Genomic DNA, 22,407 nt, shown 5'->3' on the forward strand with positions numbered 1-22,407 from the left:
TAGGGTTCAAGGCAAGCCTGAGAGACATAAGACCCTGGTCTCAAAAACCAAGCCCCCTCCCCCCCAAAAAAGAGGAGGGAGAAGGGAAATAGAGGGAAATGAAGAAAACAAAATCCATCAGGAGGGGTTTGCCCTGGAGCAGAGGCTGGGTATAAAGTTTGGGGAAGGGGGATAAGGGATGGGGCTTCCAAGACACCCAAGGAAATCAGTGTATGCAGTGGAGGGAGGGGTGTAGGGACAAGAGCGTTGCTGATTGAATAAAGAAGCTGTGAAAGGAGAGAAAAATAAACCTTTTCCACCCAGAACCTTGGACCAGTCCTTCTGCCTCAGGTTCCTGCCTCTTCCCTGGGGAACTCAGCCAGGCCACAGGCACTTCGAGGGGGGACAGCGCCACCTTGTGGGCTACTTGTTCCCGGTTGAGAAGCCCTCAATGAGGGCTTTTTACTACCTTGAACACACTTTTTTTTTTTTATCAAAAGAGAAAATACAGGACGTCTGAAGTATTTTTTTTGCTTTAAATTTTTGGGGTCGAGATCAAACACGATTAAGATAAAGCCTGCAGATTTTCCTCGCTGACACTATTCATCTGCAAGTATCTGACTGTTTCCAAATGCCCACCTTGGCGACCCTACCTCACAACCTTCAAAGGACAGCAGGGAAGCTGGCAGAAACCTTGAGGGTCAAGTGCAGTCAACTGACTCTGCTTGGGTTCTGTGCTCAGCCTTGTATGGAAGAGCTGAATCAGCAGGATTTTTGCAAAGGTTGATGGTAGGAGGGATGGCGGGGGCAGTCAGTTCCCCTTTGACTTCTGGTATGTATAAGACAAGTCCTGGAAGTTTCCTTTGATAAATATCATTATACACAAAGAGTTCTGCATAAAAATGTACTTTATGACTTAAGTTATAACTCTGCAGTCCTGCCAACAGCCTACCAGGCCAGTGGGGGGAGTGGTATACAGCCACTAAAAATAGCACCGTTCCCAAAGAGTCGCTTTGAACCTATTTCCTAAAAGAACTATTGGAAAATATCAGCAAAATACATTGCATGCCGTCCCAAAGAATCAGTTCGAGTATGTACTACTTAAATCAGAGGAGGCACATTTTATAAGTTTCGATGCCAGCCAACCTTCCCTTCCATTCTTACCTGTGTCTCACAGGCCCAGTGAGGGAGATACTTTTAGCAGGGACAAGAAACATAGGGTATTTAGATGTTAGGTGAGAGAAAGAAACTCCTCAAGTACATTAGTTTCTGGTGCCAGTTTCTAAGCGAGGCTATCAACCATGGTGATATTCCTCCTGCAGAGGGCAGGGCATAGGAGGCTGGCTTTGTTGGTTTCTTTGGGGGTCGGTGTTGTTAGGGGGTGTTTTACTTTTCCTTGTGCTGAGATTGAACAGTGGGTATTAACACACACTGGGCAAGCGCTCAACTTGTGAGCTATAACACCCAGCCATGAAGCCATTTTTGATGTCTACATATTTGAAGAGATGGGTGTGATGGTGCCCTGGATTCATCGATTCTGAGCTGGCCTCGTGTCAAGACCTTGTACTTATTTTCTCATCCTTATAGCCTCCTGCACAGTTTGGAGCAGGTGACCTGACTTGCAACATCTTCATCTGGGAAGTGGAAATGACCGTTATATCTCTCAAGGTGACTTAGGAATTAAATCCGGCTAGGTTGTGCCACATGAAACTGCTATTTTATGGATCAAAATGGGTGAGCACTGGTGATTTAGAGTCATCCAATCATTGCATATAAAGTACCAGTCAGCTCAGCCATGTGTCCTCGAAGAAGTTTTATCCCTGTTCACAGATCACAGATTGTATGGGTAGAAAGTGAACAGGTACCAGGCTGCAAAGACAAGGGCCCGTACAAAGCTGAGGGTTAGAAGGAAGAGCTGGCTCTCAGAGTCACCAAAGGTTGGCCAAAGTTGCCTCGCCTCCTTTTAAAGTTCTGCCTTACTCCACACCCACCTTACTCTCCTGACCTCATTAAATGTTCTTGCACAGTAGAACTTCTTCTCCAGTCACAGGGTCTCTGTAAGTCCCACCTCCTCTCTCCACAGAGCTGACAGGAACCCTGAATCCTCCACCCAACATCTTCCTGGGGCACAAGTTTTCTGGCAGGTACTAAGGGACATGCCTATACCAGGGAAGGTGGTGTGATGTAAGCAGCCTGGTTGTGGCCCTCATCCTGGCCCTCATCATCTGTTAGTTCCCCTGCACCAGAGACTGACAGACCCAACACTGAGGAATGGGGACCCTCCATCAGGGGCAGGAACAGAGAGAAACACCACTTGTCTGCCTGCCAGGACCTCTGCTGGCAAGCAAACCCAAATGGGCCATTTCCTTGAGTCATTAGATTTTGAGTCAGCTTTCTTTTGAGATGGAGTGCTGCGCCTACCAGAGGAGAGCTGTGGGCTTGTTGGATGCACCATCCACACTGAGGTCTGTGTGGGAATGCTCAGCTGGCAGGTCGGGACCCACCAAGAAGGGAGACTGACAGTAGGACTCTAAGGTGTTAACAATCTTAAGTTAGTTGCTCCAAGAATCCTGACAACTTGCATTAGAAACTGATTCTACAGTCACTCATTCTCATACAGATCATACAAGTAGCCCTGTATGTTTAGAGCCATTTTTAAAGTAAGCAGGAGGCTTAGAACAGCCAAAGGCCACACCGAAGTTCACAGAAACAATATGTGAGAGAGGAAAGCCTATATATCCAATACATCAGAATTCTGGTCTTCCTCCAAATTGCAAGAAATCTGGAGGAGAAACATTATTCTAGAATAGTGCTTCCTAACCTAGTGAATTCAACACTCTAAGATAAAGCCAGGTTATAGATAAGTAAATGCTCATTGAGATGGGACACCAAGCATGGTTCAAAAATTTGTGTGTGTGTGTGTGTATGTATGTATGTATGTTTGTCTGTCTGTTTGGAGACAGGGTCTCTTTATGTAGGCCTGGCTATCCTATCACTCAATAGACCAGGCTGGCCTCAAATTCACAAAGATCCTGAGTGCTGGAACTAAAGATGTGTGCCACCATGCACAGCACCACAAACTTTCAAAAGGAGAAGAGGGGAGGGAACAAAGAGGAGGAAAAAGAAGAAGAAAAGAAGGAGGGGGAAGAGGAGGAGGGAGAAGAAGAGAATGAGACAATCAGTGTGGTCTTGTCTAGTCATCCACTCATTCATCACTCCAGCTGCTCTGAACCACTGCCTTCCACACACCCATACATACCATGTTACCGTGACTAGGGTACCATTCATCATATCGTTACTTGGTTGCTCTGACAGCAAGCAGTCCCAGAGTTTCAGTGGCTCTAACAGCTCTCACTAGCATCTCCCTTGGATCACAAGAATACATGATAAGCTGACACCCAATCTCCTGTGTTTTCTCAGTCTAGGACAGACTGAAGTAGTGGCTCATGACTGGACATGCTACAGGAAACCTTGCTAAACCACTTAACTGCAGCTAAAGCCAGCATCCCGTCATGGCCACACATTAAAGGGTGGGTGTCCCACTGCCTCTATTGGAGCCACAGGAGGAGCAGGCGTACATAAATCATCACCAAGCACATGAAAACCACCAGTCTGTAGAGTTCTATCAGTCAATATTAAAGGTAGAAGTCTGGGGTAGGGCCCTTGGAGTCTGAGAACGGGGGGGGGGGCGCTGCTGTGGTGGGCTACCCTGACATTCTGTTTCTTACTCTGATTATCTCTGACTGAGCTCCATCAGCATTTGTCCTGTGAACCAAGGCCAAGGATGAGATCTCCAGAAGGGACCTCAACATCCAAATACTGATCCTGAGGTCAGACTGAAATTGCCCCCCCCCCGTTTGCATCAGCATGGAAGGGCTCCCGATGAAGTCGAGGATGATGGAGCTCCAGTCCGTTTGCCTCCACAAAGAGAGAGTGTGAAATGACTTCCTTTGATCAGCAGGGACAGAATCTAACTGAACCGCAAGGAAACAGGAATTCATACATTCACAAAATACCTATAACATGACTCCTCTGTGTGCACTATGTTCTAGCTGCTGAGACAAAAACAGATCCCCTTCTCAAAACACCTCCCAGCTGAGTGGCATCCCGGCCTCATTTGATGAGCAGTCCGCCACGCTTCCTCCACTCAAGCAGCTTCATATAGCAATTCAGTGACCACAGAGGGACTCCGGGCGGGCTGTGTTAGAGCCAAATCACTTGCCTCGTCACTGTATGTTTCTCAGTGAGTTGTAGCTCTTCAAGTAGCTCTCTCAGGCTCAGGAGCCAGGGCTCACTCCTCCCTAACAAAAGGAAAGTGTTAGAAAGTACCACATGTACCCAGAAAGCAGGTGTCAGCTGTCTGTGACCAGAGGCACCAAACAAAAGACTCCAGCAATTTTTTTAATTATGTAAATGATGAAAGCTGCTTCTTGCTATTTTCTTTCCATCAGAACTCTTGGAGCATCCGCAGGGTTGATGGATGAGGCCATATCCAAAAATGGTATTCGTGTTACCCAATAAAGACACCACAGGGTTGTTCCGGGCTCAATTTTGGCAACTTGCTCAATATTCAAGCTGGGAATTTTTTTTTTAATTTATTTTTTCCCCTTGTATCTTATCGACCAGGTACAAAGGGATGTTGTTTAAATGAGAAAATCTCTTCCTTTGCTTACTGTTCTAAACTCAGTGGGTTCTCTTTGCAGCCAGGTGAGAAAAAGTTGCAATTTCAATGCAGAAAGCCCTTCTGAATGCCTGCGGCCTGGGAGGTATAATGAACAAGGCTCAGTCTTGGATCACTTCCCAGACCCACAACGCAAGAACGCTGTGGTGTCTAAACAGAAGTCCCTGGCTTTCTTTCAGTCCCTAGTCTTATTAGGCTTGATGCTTCTTTATTATGTTTTGTTCTGCATCTCTAAATCCCCCTTCTGAAGCATAATGCCGCAAACATGGGGTCTGCGCGCCCAAGAGCATTGTCCCCGGGTCGCCATGGTAACTCAAGCACATCCACCAAGCACTTTCCTTGCTTGCGCTCTGAGCTTGCACCTTGCACACACCCAACCCATATTCCCCACCCCCATCCCAGGGAGCCGTGTGTGTGTGGGGGGGGGGGGTGTCTGTTTACAAGCACAAGCCAAAGGGGAAGGATGACTGTGTTTTATCGACTTTATTAAAATACCTTGAACACTCGTTCAGTTTCTACTCATTATTGCTTCACCTGTGTGTGCCACGAGGAGCTGCCGGCACTTGACGAACAGCCTGAGAGGATGTTGGGTTTCTCTTTGGTGCTGGTGGGTTACAGATGCCAATGTGTGGCTTTCCTAATGATAGGACTTTATACTTTATAGCATCTTTCATCAGGGAACCTCAAAGCCTCCCTCATTAGGTTCCGTAGCCACCCCCCCAGAAGAAGGTGGGTAGGTGAAGTAGGTCCCCCACATAGCAAGCCCAAGGCAAGAAGGGGCCTCCAGCTAGCCGCCTAGACATAAACAGGACCGGGCACCACACACAGGGCACAGGATCCCCTGTCTGAGAAAGCTGCTCCAGCGGTTTAATTATACCACAGTTGGGCCCATCATTTGCATTTTTAATTCTACTCATTAAACTGAGGGTTTCTGTCAAGGGAGACTTGTCTCCACACATCTAACAGTCGTGAACGCCTGTAGCTGGCCCTGTTCTGCAGTAACCAAGCATGCTGACATAAAAGCCAGGGGCACATTCCCTTGGTCCTACACCACAGCGCAGGTCTTAGCAGAACGGCATAGGGTCTGAGGGAACCAGGAAGTGCCAGACTCTTTGGTAAACGCAAATCTTCTAAAATGGTCCTCACACCATGAACTTCGGTGCTAAAAACAGGTGGTGCCCTGTATACAGAAATGCATGCTGTCCTCAGATGCGGAAAGCAGGCCCTAGAGAAACTTTCATTAATCTGAACTAGACAGCTAGCCAAGGGTAGAGGGAATCAGAGCCATTTCCACAAGGATACTACATAGCCTCACCCTGTAAGTCAGCAGCATAAGGTCCGTGTGAACTGGAATTATTTCTATTTCATCTCCAGTTCGGACCCAGAAAAAAATAAGAGGAGCCTGGAAGGTAATAGCCCTTCAGTGCTTTTGTCCATGACTGAATATCTCCATCAGTCCTGCTCAGCACAGTTCAAGCAAGAACAAGCAAGGGATGCAGAGAGGCATCTGAGTGTCCATCTCCAAGTGAGGCTCCACACCAGGCCCTGGAGCTCGCTGTGTCCTTTGATCTAGAAGTTTCCCTATTTGGGACTCAGCTCCTCCTTCTGAGCCACCTATTTACTGTGTCTATGACACATCTTTTTTACTTATTTTACATTTATTTGCCTATCTATCTAATCTATCTATCTATCTATCTATCTATCTATCTATCTATCTATCAGGCTAAGGGTATGTGTGGAGGTCAGAGGACGTCTGGCAGAAGCTGTTTCTCACCTTCCTTCCACCATGTAGGTTCCAGGAATCAGGCTTAGACCCTCAGGCTTGTGGTGAGTGCCTTTACCCCTGCACCACTTCAGCTCCCCTGGCTTCTCTTCATCTCTGCTTTGTGTTCATTATGGCAGTCACAGATATTTGAACTAGTCTCGCTTGCTACACAACTTCCCTCCCACTGTGTAAGGTTGGGATTTCTGGTTTGTTTTACCGCTCTTCTCTCAGGGCCTGCATAGGTACCCGGTACATAAGGAAACGCCCAATACATGTTTACTGAAGTGATGAACATGGAACAAGAGGATGGAAGAGAAAGTGCTAAGAAGTTATAAAAGCCAAAAGCATCTATTTCAAAACTAGAGATGTTGAATGCTATCCTATCACGTAGACTCGCCAGCGTTTGCGCTAAAGCCCAGCCTCCTAAACCCTCCTTAGATCCGAGCAAACGTTCAGAGTCAGTAGATGTGTACAAAACACGTCTATACAACATATCATTATCTTCCTGGTTCCAAGTGATCCCACGGTTGGTGTTCCCAGTGTTTGTTCTCAGCCTCTAGGGCTTTATTAATGTAATTACAGGCACAAGTTACCAGTGGGTAGATAATTGAGTGAGGAGTATTATCTACACACAACAAACCACTGAAAGGCATGCAAGAGCCAGCCTCTCCCAACGAATCAAGTGGTCTTCTTGGTCCATTGGACAGCTTTGGAAATAGAGGCTTTGCACTTAAAGGGTCACCTCTAAGATGTTTACGTGGCTAGTATCCAGAAAGATCAGAGGGATTTTGAAAAGCAACTCGCTCTATTTTTTTTAAACAAATAAATGAAAGTCAGTGCAGGGTGGAAGTGGGGGCTGTGGAAAGATGCTCACCATTTGCTATGTTTCCAGAGAACCTGGCTTTGGTCCCCACTCCCACAATGGGCTGCTCACGAACGCTTAAGCTCTGGTTCCAGAGGGTCAAATGCCCTCTTCTGGCCTCCACGGGCACCTGCACATACATGGTACACATGCATAAACTCAGATACACACACATACAAATAAATAAGTAACTAAATAAATCTTTATTAATTAAAGTCCGTTTCAACATATAGGTTAAGCTGACGCCAGAACACATAGTCAAAGGATTAACTCCCGCTTCAAGCAGTAAGCACTGGTTTCCAAGGAGAAACCTCCCTTAAGGGACATGTCACACAGTGTCATCTAAAAGAACACAGGTACAGAAGTGTTCCCAGGTTATCCTCTTGGGATCCTTCTTATTGTTTCACTTGGGGAGAACTGCCTTGTAAACATCCTTCACCAATATCATCCTTGACTGTACAAAGACAAAAGGAAAACAGGGGCATGGGGAGGGGAGCCAAAGGTACATTATCACCAGGCCTGGAAGGTGGAAAGCGGTATTCACCTCTGTCCCTTCTGCCTTGGCTACATCCCCCACAGCCTGTCAGTTTCCCTTGGGGTTTCAATCTGTATCTGCTTTTCTCCTCTTTCCCTAGTGGTGCAAACACACAGGTGACTGACAGTCACCATCTCAGTGTTTTTATACCGTGGTCTCCACCATCTTTACTGAAAAAGAGCAATCCCAGATCCACATCAAGGCTCCCAGGTGCCATCTGACCTAAGAGCGGTGACATGCAGCCCTGGAGATGCCTGCCTTACTGCCCCTCCTTTGCCTGCTGTCAAGAGTCTGTGGACCTCTGTACCTTGAATCTCTCAACTTGTCATTAGCATGAAAATTCTGCCAAACATATCTGCTCCATCTCTAAAGATCAGGCCACTGCGGTGCACCGATGCCTGCAAGTATTTGATTGCTTCAAGATGTGCATAAAAATCAAGTCTCTCTCCCATGTGAGCACATGCTTGGCTCAGCCCACCATTGAACTGACATCTTGGAATCCTGCTCTTACAAATGCTCCTTCATGTTCCCATCGTTTGATATTAAACATGAAGATAGACCTCTAAAGAGGCTGCTCTCCGCAGTGTTCCAAGGACTTGGTGCATTTAAATCCAGGGACGATCCCTAGGGACCAAAGTAGTGTGGGCCAAGCTCTCTCCAGGCCCAACTGACAGTTCTTTCTTGCCCCATGGCTCACGTTCTGTCCCCTGCTCCAAACCCTGGGCACCAGGAAGATAGGACCATATGTGAATTGTCTATGAATTACCACATCCTGAGTGGTGTGTGCGGTTGAGCGATTCTTTCTCAATGAAATGACGAGGCTCACTGTCTTTTTCTGGTATTACAACAAGATACACCTAATATAAAATTTGATTATCCTGGCCACTTCAAAATGGACAGTTCAACATCATCAAGTATGTCCACAGTGTTGTGTGAAGTCACACTCCTTCATCTTAAAAAGAAACTCTTACTCATAAGTAGCTCAGCATGGTTTTTTTTTTTCCCAAGAAGGGAATAAACAGAAATATCAATTACAGAGGCCAATTGAAAAGAAACTAAGACAATAAGTGCACACGTTCCTATACAGAGTCCTTCTTCGTTTCATGGATCTTCTGTGATCATCTCCCCATTCTCAGAACATGGTTGTTAAACAGCTGTGCTCGGTTAGATGCTAGGAAGAAATAGATGAAAAGACACAGCCATTGTCTGTGGGGTTCATGATGCCAGGGCAGGGACAGATGCTCATTCCTGCTGCCACACACAATACAACCCTCACACCAGCAGGAGGGATGTGTGTGTGTGTGTGTGTGTGTGTGTGTGTGTGTGTGTGTGTGTGTTGTATTCTGATTATTCTTACCCTCCGCACTCTTGCTCATCTCTTTCCCATCCCTGTCGTCCCCACTCCTCCATACCAATCCCCTTCCCATATCCATGTCTTTTTGTTCCCTGTGGCCCCCTTAGGGCCATCTATAGGAACCTGGGTTTGAAACTATCCATTGGAACCTGATGGGCTTACTTACCATTAGATACACCACTAAGGACAGTGACTACCCTTCCCTATAACTCATCAATACCCAATAGTTCAGTAAGAAAGAGTAGGGATCTGAGAGGGCCCCTCCTTGATCCATAGCCAAGGACTAATAGGCCCAGTACAGGCAGCCACGGCTACTGTATAATTGTGATTGCAATGGCTATGTCATGCCCAGAGATGGTGTCTCCTCAGCCTTCTCTCTGTCTCCCAACTCTTACATTCTTTCTGCCCTTTCTTCCTCTGTGTTCTCTGAGCCTCGGAAGGGGTGCAAAACATGTACTGATTAGGGCTGGGCACTCGGCCATCAATTATTCTCAGCACCCAAGTGAGCAATGAGTCCGTGCTCATTACAGAAGCTCCTCTGATTATGACTGAGACTAACATTTGCCCATGAGTATAAATATTCATTCTTATAAGGCAATTGCAGACCTTGTCAATTTAGCTGAATGAGAGTAGAAAGTTGCCTTTTTGGAACCTGAGGGCTCTTCAGCCACGGGGTTTTGACTGGACTTACAGCATCCACAATTGGAGAGTTTTAAACAGGATGTTTGTGCTCTGATCCAAATGCTAGTGTCTCCTCGATATGCTTATGTTGAAATCTTACTTCAAAGGCGATGCTATTAGAAAGTATGGCCCTTGAGAGGAATGGGGGTCTTGAAGGTTCAACTTTCATGAGTGGAAATCCTTCCCTAACAAAGAGACCCCAGAGAGACTCCTCCCACTTGTGCCACATGAGTACCCAGATTCTCTACAGAGTCCTCACCAGACACTACATCTGCAGGTGCTTTAATCTCAGACTTCCCAGATTCCAAAACTATGAGCAGTAGATTCTATTGTTCATAAGCTTCCCGCTCAAGTAGTTTATTGCTGCAGTTCAAATAAAACAGTTTGTATTTTGGAAAAATCAGATGAACTGTGTCCTGCGTAAGCAGTGCATACAGAGCTCATGAGCCTGTGCCTGTCATACCCCCTCAGCCTAAAAAGACATTAATCATGTCATGTCGCATTACTTTGGTTTCCGTCTAGTCTATAGATCATCCCTGTTGAGAGACTCCTGGCCATTCCCAGCTCAGCCATCTTACTGCTGCTCCCTTCCTGAATTATGTTTCCTCTCATGACAATGGGAAAGCAAGTGCAGAGACGTGTACATGAATTCATTGCCCACCTCCCATAGGACCACTCTTTGAGCTAGCTCCTAAACTCTTTCCGTCAGGTCTTAGTTTGAATTCTCCTTCAAACAGTTCCAAGAAAAGAGCAAACAGGGCTTTATTTTGGTTTGGTTTGCTTTTTGTGGAGTGGAGGGTCATTTCCAAGAATGAGAAGTGGCAGACAGAAAAGTAAGATACAGGAGAGAAAGACAACAAAGGGTAGGTGGGTGAGCAAACCTCCTCTTAGGATGTCGAGACCAGTTCTACTAAAGAACTACATAGAATACACCCCATAACTGTCCCCAGAAGAGCCAAGGAGGACAGGGTCTGCAAGCCACTAACTGCTAACATCCATGGGTCAAGAATTTTTCTCTGGTCTGCCCTGGGCTCTAGCTGATAAAGCCTCAAACAGAGAGGCAGAGAGAGGTGGATGTTTGTGGTAGGAAGGTATCAACATGCATAAAAGTGGCCTTTGGAGCAGCAGGTGAACTCAGGGGTGGGTCGAGTGTGAGAGCAGAATATCCCAACATCATCTACCAAACATGCCCATTTGAGGTGGCAGGACTTGGGAGATCAAGTGTTTGCTTTGTATGTGTGAGGTCCTGGGTTCAACCCCCAATATATTGTGGTTGGCAGGATATATTTGTTCACATCTTAGGCATACAGGAAAAGAGCATCTCACAGGGAGTCTAACCCTTCTCATTCCCAATATAGATGGGAAAGAACTACAACTGCAATAAGGTCTGCTCAGTTGAACATGGTCAACTGTGATCACAATCACTTCCAGACCTGACCCTCATAACATCTGAGATCCTCCAACAAAGAAAGCTGCTTGCCCTAGTTAGAATTACTACTGCTGTGATGAAACACCATGACCAAAGCAACTTGGGGCAGGGGGAAGGGTTTATTTGGCTTACACTTCCACATCACTGTTCAACATGGAAGAAACAGGTCAGGAACCTGGAGGCAGTAGCTGATGCAGAGGTCATGAAGGGATGCTGCTTACTGGCTTGATCATCATGACTTGCTCATCCTGTTGTCTTATGGAACTCAGGATCACCAGCCCAGGAATGGCACTACCCACAATGGACTGGACCCTCCCACATCAATTACGAATTAAGAAAATTACTTACAGCCAGATCTTATGGAGGCATTTTCTGAATTGAGGTTCCCTCATTTCAGATAACTCTAGTCAAACTGACATAAAATTTGCCAGCACACTTTCAATCAATCCCTGGGCTAAGCCAAGAAGGTAAGAATGAAACAATAAACTGGGCATGGTGGCACACGCCTTTAATCCCAGCACTTGGGATGCAGAGGCAGGCGGATTTCTGGGTTCGAGGCCAGCCTAGTCTACAGAGTGAGTTCCGGGACAGCCAGGACTAGACAGAGAATCCTGTCTCAAAAAACCAAAAAAAAAAAAAAAAAAAAAAAAAAAGAATGAAACAATAAACTGAGCCTTTAATCCCAGCACTCTAGAGGCAAAGGCAGGCAGATCTCTGAGTTCAAGGTCACCCTTGTCTACAGAGCAAGTTCCAGGACAACCAAGGCTACACAAAGAAACCTTGTCTCAAAAAAATAAAAACAAAAAGAATGAAACAATAGAGAGGGAGAATCCCATAGAGAGGGAGACTTACTTGTTACTGCAATAGAACCTATCATATCCTAACTAACACAGACCAAACACTGGCTCTGCTAAGAATCTCTGCAGGTTTTGATGGTTCTCTTCTGTGACAGATTTTTCCTGAGGAAAAATAACACACATGACTTTGCAAAGTACAGATGCCATGAAAATCCATCTTGGTGGACCAATGAGTGTTATTGGTATTAGGGAAAAGTATATGGCTGAGGGATTTCTGACGAGAGTAGAAATGATTCAAAGATGGATGCATTCATTACCAAAGCCTACCACAGCATAGGTAACTACTCAAAAAAAAAAAAAAAAAAAAAAAAAAAGCTGAAAATATGAAGCACACTGAACAGCCTGCAGACAGCTCAACAGTTTGGAAAGCGGCCTTCCTGGTGGTTCAGTTGATCTAACCTTCTTCCAGAGCGCTTAACTGGTATCTGCTTCTTTTCAGGTTGCTTGGCTGAAAAAAAAAAAAAATCTCTGCTTCTTTGCAGCTTGTCTGGGAGTGACTCTCTGCAGTCCTTACTGTTTATTCTCGGGAGGGAGGGGCCTAGTGAATCTGGTGGGTTTCAGGGACTTCCTGAAACAACTTGAGTTGTTTACTTTCTGTTTTAAGGAGCATCTCTGAGAGTTGGAATGTTTCAATCTGGAAGAAACAGCTACACAATAGCCCTCCTACTTTTAGCCTTAAAACATTAAAGCCAAACAGGATTCAAAGACTACAGATGGGGAGGTGATTGATCATTTTCCACTCTCAGTGAATCTGTACTACCCAGCAGGTAGTATCATCTTGATGGCGCCTCTGTGGGCCCCTGACCACCTTAAGACATTATCTTGGCAATAGGTTGGGTCACACTCCTCCTTCATTGGACAGATCCAGAGGAATTACCAATTATTGCTAAACTGTCTTACACAGAGTAGCCCTTGGGTGAAAGGATGACATCCCGGAGGACCATTTGCAACGACTGTGTAATTAATACAATCATGATGTATAACTGCATGTAGTGGTTTTTATTGATACCGACCTTTTCTTTCCAGGCTGGTCCTCAGAGGAAGGTGGTGGCTACCTGCAAACACCTTTCACAAGCATCCTTTCAGTGCAGTAACTTTTATTCTACATGGGAGGACTTTCTTTGACACTCTTGAGCTCTAGACATTCTTAAACTAGGATTTGTGGCTCCATTCCCCTTCACAGTCCTTAAAACATCAGTTTACACAAATACTTGATTCCAGAGCCACAAAGCCACAGCCACTGACTCCTCCCCAAAGTCAACACTTAGATTTATCGACTGAGATGGACACAACTGACCGAAACTTCACCCAGTTCAATATTTGCCCAGAGACAATAAATCTCAACACAGACCTAAACTGAAAGTCGATGGATATGTATTGTTACATACTTTCTTCTGGCAAGAGGAATCAATTGGGTATGGATTTTGAAATAATTTCATTTTGATTGGAGCGTGGGACAAGCTTCACAATGCTGAAGGAAAATGAAGGGTGGAAGGTGTGATGGGAACACTTAGTAGTTCCTTGTAAAATCCATAGTGAACGTGGTACTGTGTGCAGCACTTAAAGCCAAAAGACACCCTGTCATCTGCCAAGCATCCAGAAAGACTGCTCTGTGTAAGATGATGTCATCATAATGGCAGTGTATTAAGCCCTCTCTCTGTGAATCCCCACAGGGTATTTGTCCTGCATGAGAATCAATTACAGGAAAGATAAATGGTGCATCTGAAGTGTCTTTTGGCATATAGTTCACTTCTGATATATGTTGCTCTGATGAGCAACAAACAATTCAGATAAACGTCAAAGTCGTGTTTGGAACAGAGATGTTTTTCATTAGCCAGAAAGTGACCATCCTGATAACAGAAAGAGCAGTTTGTGGAAGATTGGCAAGTGCCACCCCCTCAGGGCAGCCAGAACAACCTTCTAGGCCACCATGACGGGCAGAGTCTATCAGATCCACAGTGCGCCCGGGCCAACATGGTCTTGCTCAGTCCACGGGGCAACTATTCCTATAAATTGTACTTATTCTTTCCATGACAGCTCCTGGTGAAGTCATTTCCTCAGCTCTAGTTTGTCTGTTATGTGGTGGGTGTTATTTTATTTTTCTTGGGTTAATTTAGTGTTGTGCATGAGTATTTTGACTGCATGTATATGTGTGTACCATGTGTGTGCCTCCTGCCTGAGGAGGCCATGGTCACCTGAAAACAGAGTTGTATATGGTAGGGAGACATCATGTGACTGAGTGCTAGGGACCAAACTCAGGTCCCCTGTGAGAGTAACAAGCGCTCTCCTAACAAACTCCCCACCCTCTGCCCTGACCTGCTGGGAGGGGTGGACTTTAGAGTACAAATCACTTTCTTTTTGGTTTTGTTCTGATTATTCCTCTTATTGTTTAATTATAATACAATTATATCACTGTTTCAAATACCCTGAGAAAGACTATTTCTTTCTCCCCATCTCAGCGTTCTTTAGTTGCCTGTAACCAAGAGCTTTGCCACCCACTCCCAAGTTCCCCGAAATAATGGCTCAGAGACTGAATTATTATGAATAAATATTTGCCTAGGCCAATAGCTTTGGCTCATTTCTGCTCGCTCATAACTCAATTGTCCCATTTAAACTAGTCTAAGTTCTGCCACATGGCTTCAGTTTCATGCACCCATCTCCTTAGAGTTTCTGGGGTAACTCCTCACTGACTATTTCCCAGAATACCCCCCTCTTCTCTCTCTCTCTCTCTCTCTCTCTCTCTCTCTCTCTCTCTCTCTCTCTCTCTCTCTCTCTCTCCCACACACAGTATGTAAAGGTTCTCTCTACAGTTGCATGTAGTTCTTTCTGCAGAGTTGAGGTCCCCTGAACTTTTCCAGCATCTGCATTAGTTTATCTATTGTTGTCCTTATTCACCTCACGTCAGGCACAATCCCGAGCCTTAGGGGCTAGAGCTGTATAGTTGGTGTATCTACTAGGACTCAGCTCCACAACGCTGCCTTTGGATTAGTTGTGATTTTCTGTAAATCATTTCTCTAAAACTTTTGTTATTTATTTTATGTGTCTGAATATTTTGCCTGCATCTATTGCCACATAGATGTGCACAGCCCACTGAGGCCAAACGAGGGCACCAGATCCCCTGGAGCTATAGTTACAGAGGTTTCTAAGTTACCATATTAGTGCTGAGAACTGAACCTAGGCCTACACAAGAGCAGCTACTGTTTTTAACTGCCGAGCCATCTCTCCATCCCCCTCAGCTCAAGTTTCGATCCATCACAAATCAAATGAACAGAAGTTATGAGTTGGTCCTTCTGTGATCTCATCTCTTCAGCTCTTGGCCAAGCCTCTTTTCACAACTTCACTTGTGAGTAGAAAGTGCCTTCATGACACCATGGGCTCACTTCCTGGTCACTGGGTCCTCACCCCTGCCATGGGATGTTTGTAATTCCTGTCACCATACCCAGAGGACGTTCCACAGCCCTGCCCAAGCGTGCTTCAGTATGTCATCCCACCCAGAACTTCCAGCAGCCTCTAACATGGGGGCACTGTCCTGCCACGTGGACCTTGTGCTATCTCACAGGCCTTTGAGCTCCACCCTACTCCATGACTTGATGCTAAAACCTTGAGTGTTTTGGGAATGCTCTGAAGCCTTCCCTTTAAAAAATCACCTTCCTATATTCAAAAAGTGAAACTCAAGTATGTTCTCAGAATCTTGCACCAGGAAGTTTCCCTTAGTCCCCAGCAAGCATCTGGGGCATCTTCTCTGTTCTTTCAGAGCCTGCTGTTCACAGAAAGCCTATGCTGCCACCATCGGAATTTTACTCTCTACCCTCTAACAGTAAATGCTAAGAGAGACAACCTCCATAGGTCTTATCCACAGGACCTACTTATTCTCTCACCAAGTATTGGAGGAAAAACATGAAAGGTCATGGAATAGAGCCTATGCTTCTATTTTTCTACTCTGCTCTATTATATTTAGATTAATGGTCTTTGAGATTAGTGTTGTCTCCATTTCTCAGAATATGAAAAGCAGAGGCAAAAAGGAAGGCCCACATTAGGAGTCTGTAGTCTTGGCCTCTCTCCTTGCTCTGCAGTATATGGGGTAGGAGTGTGGGTAGCAGCACACATGGAAAGAGTCCATAAGGTCTATGATTTCTAGAGCAATGCAGTCTGCTTTCTGGCTTAGGAACTGTTCCCCACCACCACCCTTGTTTCCATGGAGAATATGTAGCTGGGCAGGAAGAAAACAGTGAAGTCAGCAGAAGGGCGGGGGCCATACTACAGACACAGTACATGGTTAACTTTAACCTCTATCTCCCAAACTCATGCTATATGTCATGTCTGTGATGCTGTGTGTCATGTCTGCAAGCAACTGCTTCATCACTGTTCCTGTCACACTGCATTATCGCCATTGTTGTGAAGAATTAACACTCTAACACTAAAGTTGAGCTCGGGATGGTGGCACATGTCTGTAGTCCCAGAGCTCAGAAGTCTGAAGGAGGATAAGACTGTTGACTTTGGGAGTCCAAGCATAGCTGGGGAAACACAGTGAGGTCCTGTCTCAAGTCTTCAAAGGGGCTGCTTGGTTTTTAATGGCTTTATCATATATATATATATACATCTCCATGATGATACAGGCAGTTCTTCCTTCCTTTTCTTTTTTCCTTCTTCCACGCCTGCTTCTTAAGTCTCTTATCCTCCTAGCCTCTACTTCTAAGAAAGAACTAGTCTAATTCCTGTTACTGTGGCTAGCTTTCCATTTTCCAGAGCTGTACACAAATGGGAAGACACAGCACATGCTCTAGACTGACTCCTTTCACCCAGCATCATTGCCATGATCTTCATGTTATTGTATGCGGTCATAGTTTATTTAAAGGAAAGGTTGACCAGGAAGTTTGAGGGCATACTACAAACCGGAAACACTTGAGTCTCAGGCTATATACTAGACTGGCTTGTATATATTTGTTCTAGAATTACCTGCTCTGTTTTTAGCAGAAAATCTGCCAATCGGGAGAAACTTAAAATCAAAAAGGAGCAAACAGCAGACGCAGGTAAACAGCTAAGAGAGCAGCGAAATGGAGCCACAAATAGCTTCCAATTTTCCTTCAGTTGTAAGGCTGCTCCCCCACTGTGTTTCCCCAGGATCCACTGTCACCAAATCAGCCTGATGTTTCATTGAAAGCATCTTCACTTCCCTGGACTTCTAAAGCTCCCACCTCTACCATAAATAAAGCTTGTTATGCCCCACCCCACCCCCACCTTCCGGCTGAGCAAGGAAGAGTGACACTACCTCCCGCTCAAAAGTTGAAAAACCACTGACTCTGTATTTAAATCCACTGTGACTTGAGACAAATCTTTCCTTTTCAGTTTCTATGTCAGGGTGCCAAGGCTGCCCTCATCTACCTTCCCCTCCCACATCTCAGAGACCTCAGCCCAGCTAGGAAGCATTGGTTTCCAAGCAAGCTACTTCCAGTGTTGCCCAGGTAACAGAGAATCCCCAGCTTCACAGGTGGGAGGCATCCTCTGCATCTCACCCTAGATAATCAGAAGTCAATGCATTGACTCATCACAACTTAGTTCGAGGTGCAGGAACCGTGTCAGCTTGTGAGCTGCCATGCTTCCATCCTTTCAGCCTAGAATAGCTTGCTGTCCTGCCCCAGTTGCTCTTTAAAACATCTCAGTGGTTTCAAATTCTGACTTGTGCATGGGCTGCACCTAAATGCCAGAAGGCTGACTGCAGTGTGCATTCCGACTTCAACACAGTGTGGTGAGACGCGGGGTTTGCTGTCTCCTTTGCAAAAAGCCCGTTTAGCCGTCGCATGTGTTCCAGGCTACTGGCACTGGCATAATTTACCTATTTAATGGGCACACTTTAATGCATTAAATAGCACAGATTCCAAAGCCCTAGTTGAAGGCAGGGCAAAACAATTCTCTTGCAGATAAAGGAGGCGCCACTTCAATTACTGGGAAACCCTGAACATGAATTGCCAGGCTCAGAGCAATACTTCATCAGACTGGTGTTCAGTGTCTGGCCACTCCTTTGCCCCACACTTCACAGGTGGAGGACTCTGCTTCCCTCCCACTCCACTAAGTGACCTGTGCCAAGAATGTGCTCATGCTTTTAGCTGAGCAGGTAATTACCTGTGACTTAATTGGCCGTGCTGTGGTCCTGCAGAGCTACAACTATTCAGAGGAACCCTCCAGAAGCCATTTCTCTCAGGTCCTGACCTGCCTTACCTGCCTTGTCTCCTGTGTCCCTCGAGCTTTCTTCCCAGACCATGGAAATAGCCCAGGCTGTTTTGCTGCTCACCTACCAGTGACTGTACACAGTCTCCAAGGAGTGCTAGATTATGCTGGAAGCCCTCCCAGCAAAGCGATCTCTTTCCCTTTCTCCTCTGAAAGCACTTGGATTGTGCCATGGAGTCTGCCTTGCTGGTTGACACAGCAGCTCAGAAAGCCAACCCAGGGCCCATGGAGGATTTCTCCTGGACAAAGCTCTGCTTCCACTCAGATTAATGTACTTAATCCTCAAAGTCCCAAAGGTTTTTTTTGTTTGTTTGTTTTTTGGTTTTTTTGGGTTTTGCGAGACAGGGTTTCTCTGTATAGCCCTGGCTGTCCCGGAACTCACTCTGTAGACCAGGTTGGCCTCGAACTCAGAAATCTGCCTGCCTCTGCCTCCCAAGTGCTGGGATTAAAGGTGTGCGCCACCACACCCGGCTCCCAAAGATGTTATTTAACTCACCAAAATCACAGAGCTAATAAATCATAGACTCAGGCCTAAGGTAGTCGGACTAAGGGACTGAGGTCTAGACAGATCCCTGGCAGACAGGCAGAGAGAAGGAGCTATAGATAAATAAGAAAGATGGCAAGCTTCTGGCTTCTTCTGACCTGAGACAATGGCTTGGCAGGCTTGTTCTTCTGCCAGCAGGGTCTCATTTCTAGCTACCTGGTCCAGGCCATATAGTCAAGGGATAAATTCAAGGCTGATCCTGAACATGCTAACCTGAAGCTGGGAGACTCAGTTCCCTTTCTCTGTTTAAGGTGACCAAGCTGAAATGAGATGGGGTGGAGGTGAGCATGGCAGGCCACCCAAAACACTTAAAACCCCCAGCCTTCCACAGGGAAATAGACTCAAGCTTCTGGATCCCCCAATTTCCCCTTTGTAAAAAGTCTTTTGCTCTGTGTGCCTTGCTGTGTGTGTGTGTGTGTGTGTGTGTGTGTGTGTGTGTGTGTAAGAGAAAGAGACAGACAGGCAGGCAGACAGACAGACAGACAGACAGACAGAGACAGAGACAGAGACAGAGACAGAGACAGAGACAGAGACAGAGAACATGCCTAACCTAAAATTCCAAATTCCAAATGTCCCTATATCTAAAAAAACCTTTAAAATTTTTATTTTGTATGTATGGGTGTGTGCACATGGGTCACAGTATGTGTGTGAAGGTCCGAGGACAACTTTCAGGGGTGTGGACCCTCTGGAAGGGACTCAGGCTGTTCGGCTTAGCAGCAAGTGCCTCTACCTGCTGGGCCATCTCACTGACTCCCAGGACTCTCCCTTTCATTTTTTGCACTTACTTATGCTAATGTGTATATTTATTAATTTGTTTGCTTGTCCTGTTGAGCATGCATTGTATTATAGGGTTCCTGTGGAGGTCAGGGGGCAACTTGCAAGAGTCAGTTCTCTCCATCCACCATGTGGCCCCAAGGAACGAACTCAGATTTTTAGGCTTGACAGCAAGAGCCCTTACCATGTTGCCATCTCAACAGCCCCTAAAAATTTTGAGGACCAACATGATGCCCACCACAGGTGGAAAATTCCATACCATGTAATTTTGTTTCTTGCATAAAATTATCTGAAAAACTATCTAAATTTTTCTTTAAGCTGTATGTATGTGTTTGAAATAAACGAATTTATGTTTGCCTTGGAGTCCATCCCTAAGATAGGCTTTATTCAAATACTCCAAAATCCTTTTTTTTAAAAAAGGAAGAATTTAATTTCAAAGCTAAGCATTTTGGATAAAAGGTATACAACCTGCATATATATTTTTAAAAGTACAGATACATGTATAGCACATATCTACATGTACACACATGTGTGTATATATCACATACAATGGGTAGGATTATAATGAGAAGTCTTAGCTTCCTGTGGCTGCTCCGACAAATAACCACGTTTGGTTTCAGAGACCCAAAATCACTATTCCTGAACCCTAATCCCGGTGTGCTGGGCACATGCTCACTCCCACCAGAGGCTGCATTGCCCAGTCTGATTTACAACCTCTCTTTTCCCCTTTGCCTCTCATAAAAGGGCGCTTGTAACCCAACAGAATGCCCCCATTTTAGGGTCCTTCCCTTTAACCAATGCTGGAAAGAACCTTTCTCCACATAGGACAACAACCCAGTAAGGGCGTGGAAGAAATCTTAGTCCCAAGTCACAGGTGTCAGGAGCAGCCCGCCTTCCTAATTAGCATATTCTAACAACAACAACAATCTGTCTTTGTAGGAACCCTTTGCACAGTCCCTAAAGGTCGAAGAAACACTTAAAAGAACAGGAACCCATGGAGGCCTCCTCCTTAGGAAAGGCTGGGTGCAGACAGAAGGGTTGAGCATTCTTCAAAATAAAAAAGCAAAGAGCTCACACTCCTCAGTAAACACACTGGAGGTCACATGTTAATGGACGAATCAACAAAGTGCTCTCCATAAACCAGACTGTTCCAGAAACTCTCCTGCTGCCAGAATGTGGAGGAGACACAACCGGTCCCCTTACCCTGGTGTCTGTGGAAATTCTTTCCCACACATCTCAAGGCTTCCTGTGCTAACGACTGGATAGTATATCATCCTCCAGGGACCAGCCAGCTACCCCTCTGGTGGGAGCCCAGGGACTCAGAACACAGAGCATGAAACACTTCAAGGTTCTGAAGTAGAAACCCCAGACAGCTGTTGTCAGTGAGGGTTACATAGCATATTACATATTAACATAGGCCAACCTGGAATCGCACGCTTGCTCTGAGCCCACCAGACCCTTTGACAACTCCAGGGAGCGGGTATTTGCTAATAAATCCTCCATTTGGGAAACAACTTCCTAGAAGATGTTCAGACAGAGAATCCCTGCAGGCCCTCGGTCAATATGATTTTATGGTTTGTTTAAAAATGGTTAAATAGCTATTAGGCTTCTCTCTCTGGCTTGCGTCCCTGCGTTCATATAAGTCATGCGTGCATTTTCTCCCTCCCTCTAAAGCCCTCAGACACATAACCACACACTCTTGCAGTTTGATTGCTCCATTATGGGGGAGAAACATCATGATTTTTCCACCTCTGTTGAGCATTAAGAATTCAATCCCGACCATGAGCATGAGCCCAGTGGCCTCCAGTGACAACCTTCTCCACTTATATGAGCCACAAAGGCTCAGCTCTGCACTGACTTGCTGCCAAGGGGAGGGGAGGGGACCCCCTTCTCTGATCCATTCTCCGTTGCAAACAGTTCAATAAAACTGATAGAATCAGAAAGCTTTCTTTTCCTAGTGATGGCTCAACCTGCTGTTTTATTTCTGCTGACTTGGAGATCATTTGCCATGCATGTTGTTAACCAGGTTTATTGAAATGCAGGAAGTATATGTCCACACCGCCTGGAGAAGCCGCCCTGAGCCTGCTGTCAGCTCTCTTAGAACTGGCTAGGTCAGGCAGGAAGCACATCTCAGTGGTTGCTGGCAGGATGGCCATTTTGGTCAGGAGCCAGGCCTGGGTTGTCTTCCAATGTCACTCTTGAGGGAGGCTTAGCAGCCGTGCAACCTCTCCTGGGACACTGTCATCCAAGCGTTTCACAGAACATGGATTTGCCTGGCAGCCTGAAACAGCACAGTGCCTTTCTCCCAAGTCCTTTATCTATGCATCTCAAGAAGGTCTGAGGGAGGATAAAGCTATATTTCATACCAAGAGGCCAGTTGGCAGGTCTCTCTTTGGGAAAGCAGCATCTCAGGGCCTGGTGCTGATGTAAAAACGCAGTTTAGTCTTCGCATGAACATGAGAGTCTTTGCAGAAACCAGGAGGTGGGAATTCCCAAGTTTGAGAATGCTGAATTCTTACTTTTTGGTTCACTGAACAAATCTCTATTAGCTAACTACATTATCCTCACAAAAGTGATGTTTGCAGCAGCTTAAAACTGTAATAGGAAGCTAAGTATGATGATGCCTATAATCCCAGCACTTGGGAGGCTGAGGCAGAAAGGTTATGAGTTCAAAGCCAGCCTGGGTTATATGGCAAGATCCTGTCTCAAAAAAAAAAAAAA

The sequence above is a fragment of the Mus caroli genome, chromosome 1 (assembly GCF_900094665.2).
Source record: "Mus caroli chromosome 1, CAROLI_EIJ_v1.1, whole genome shotgun sequence".
NCBI lineage: Eukaryota > Metazoa > Chordata > Mammalia > Rodentia > Muridae > Mus > Mus caroli.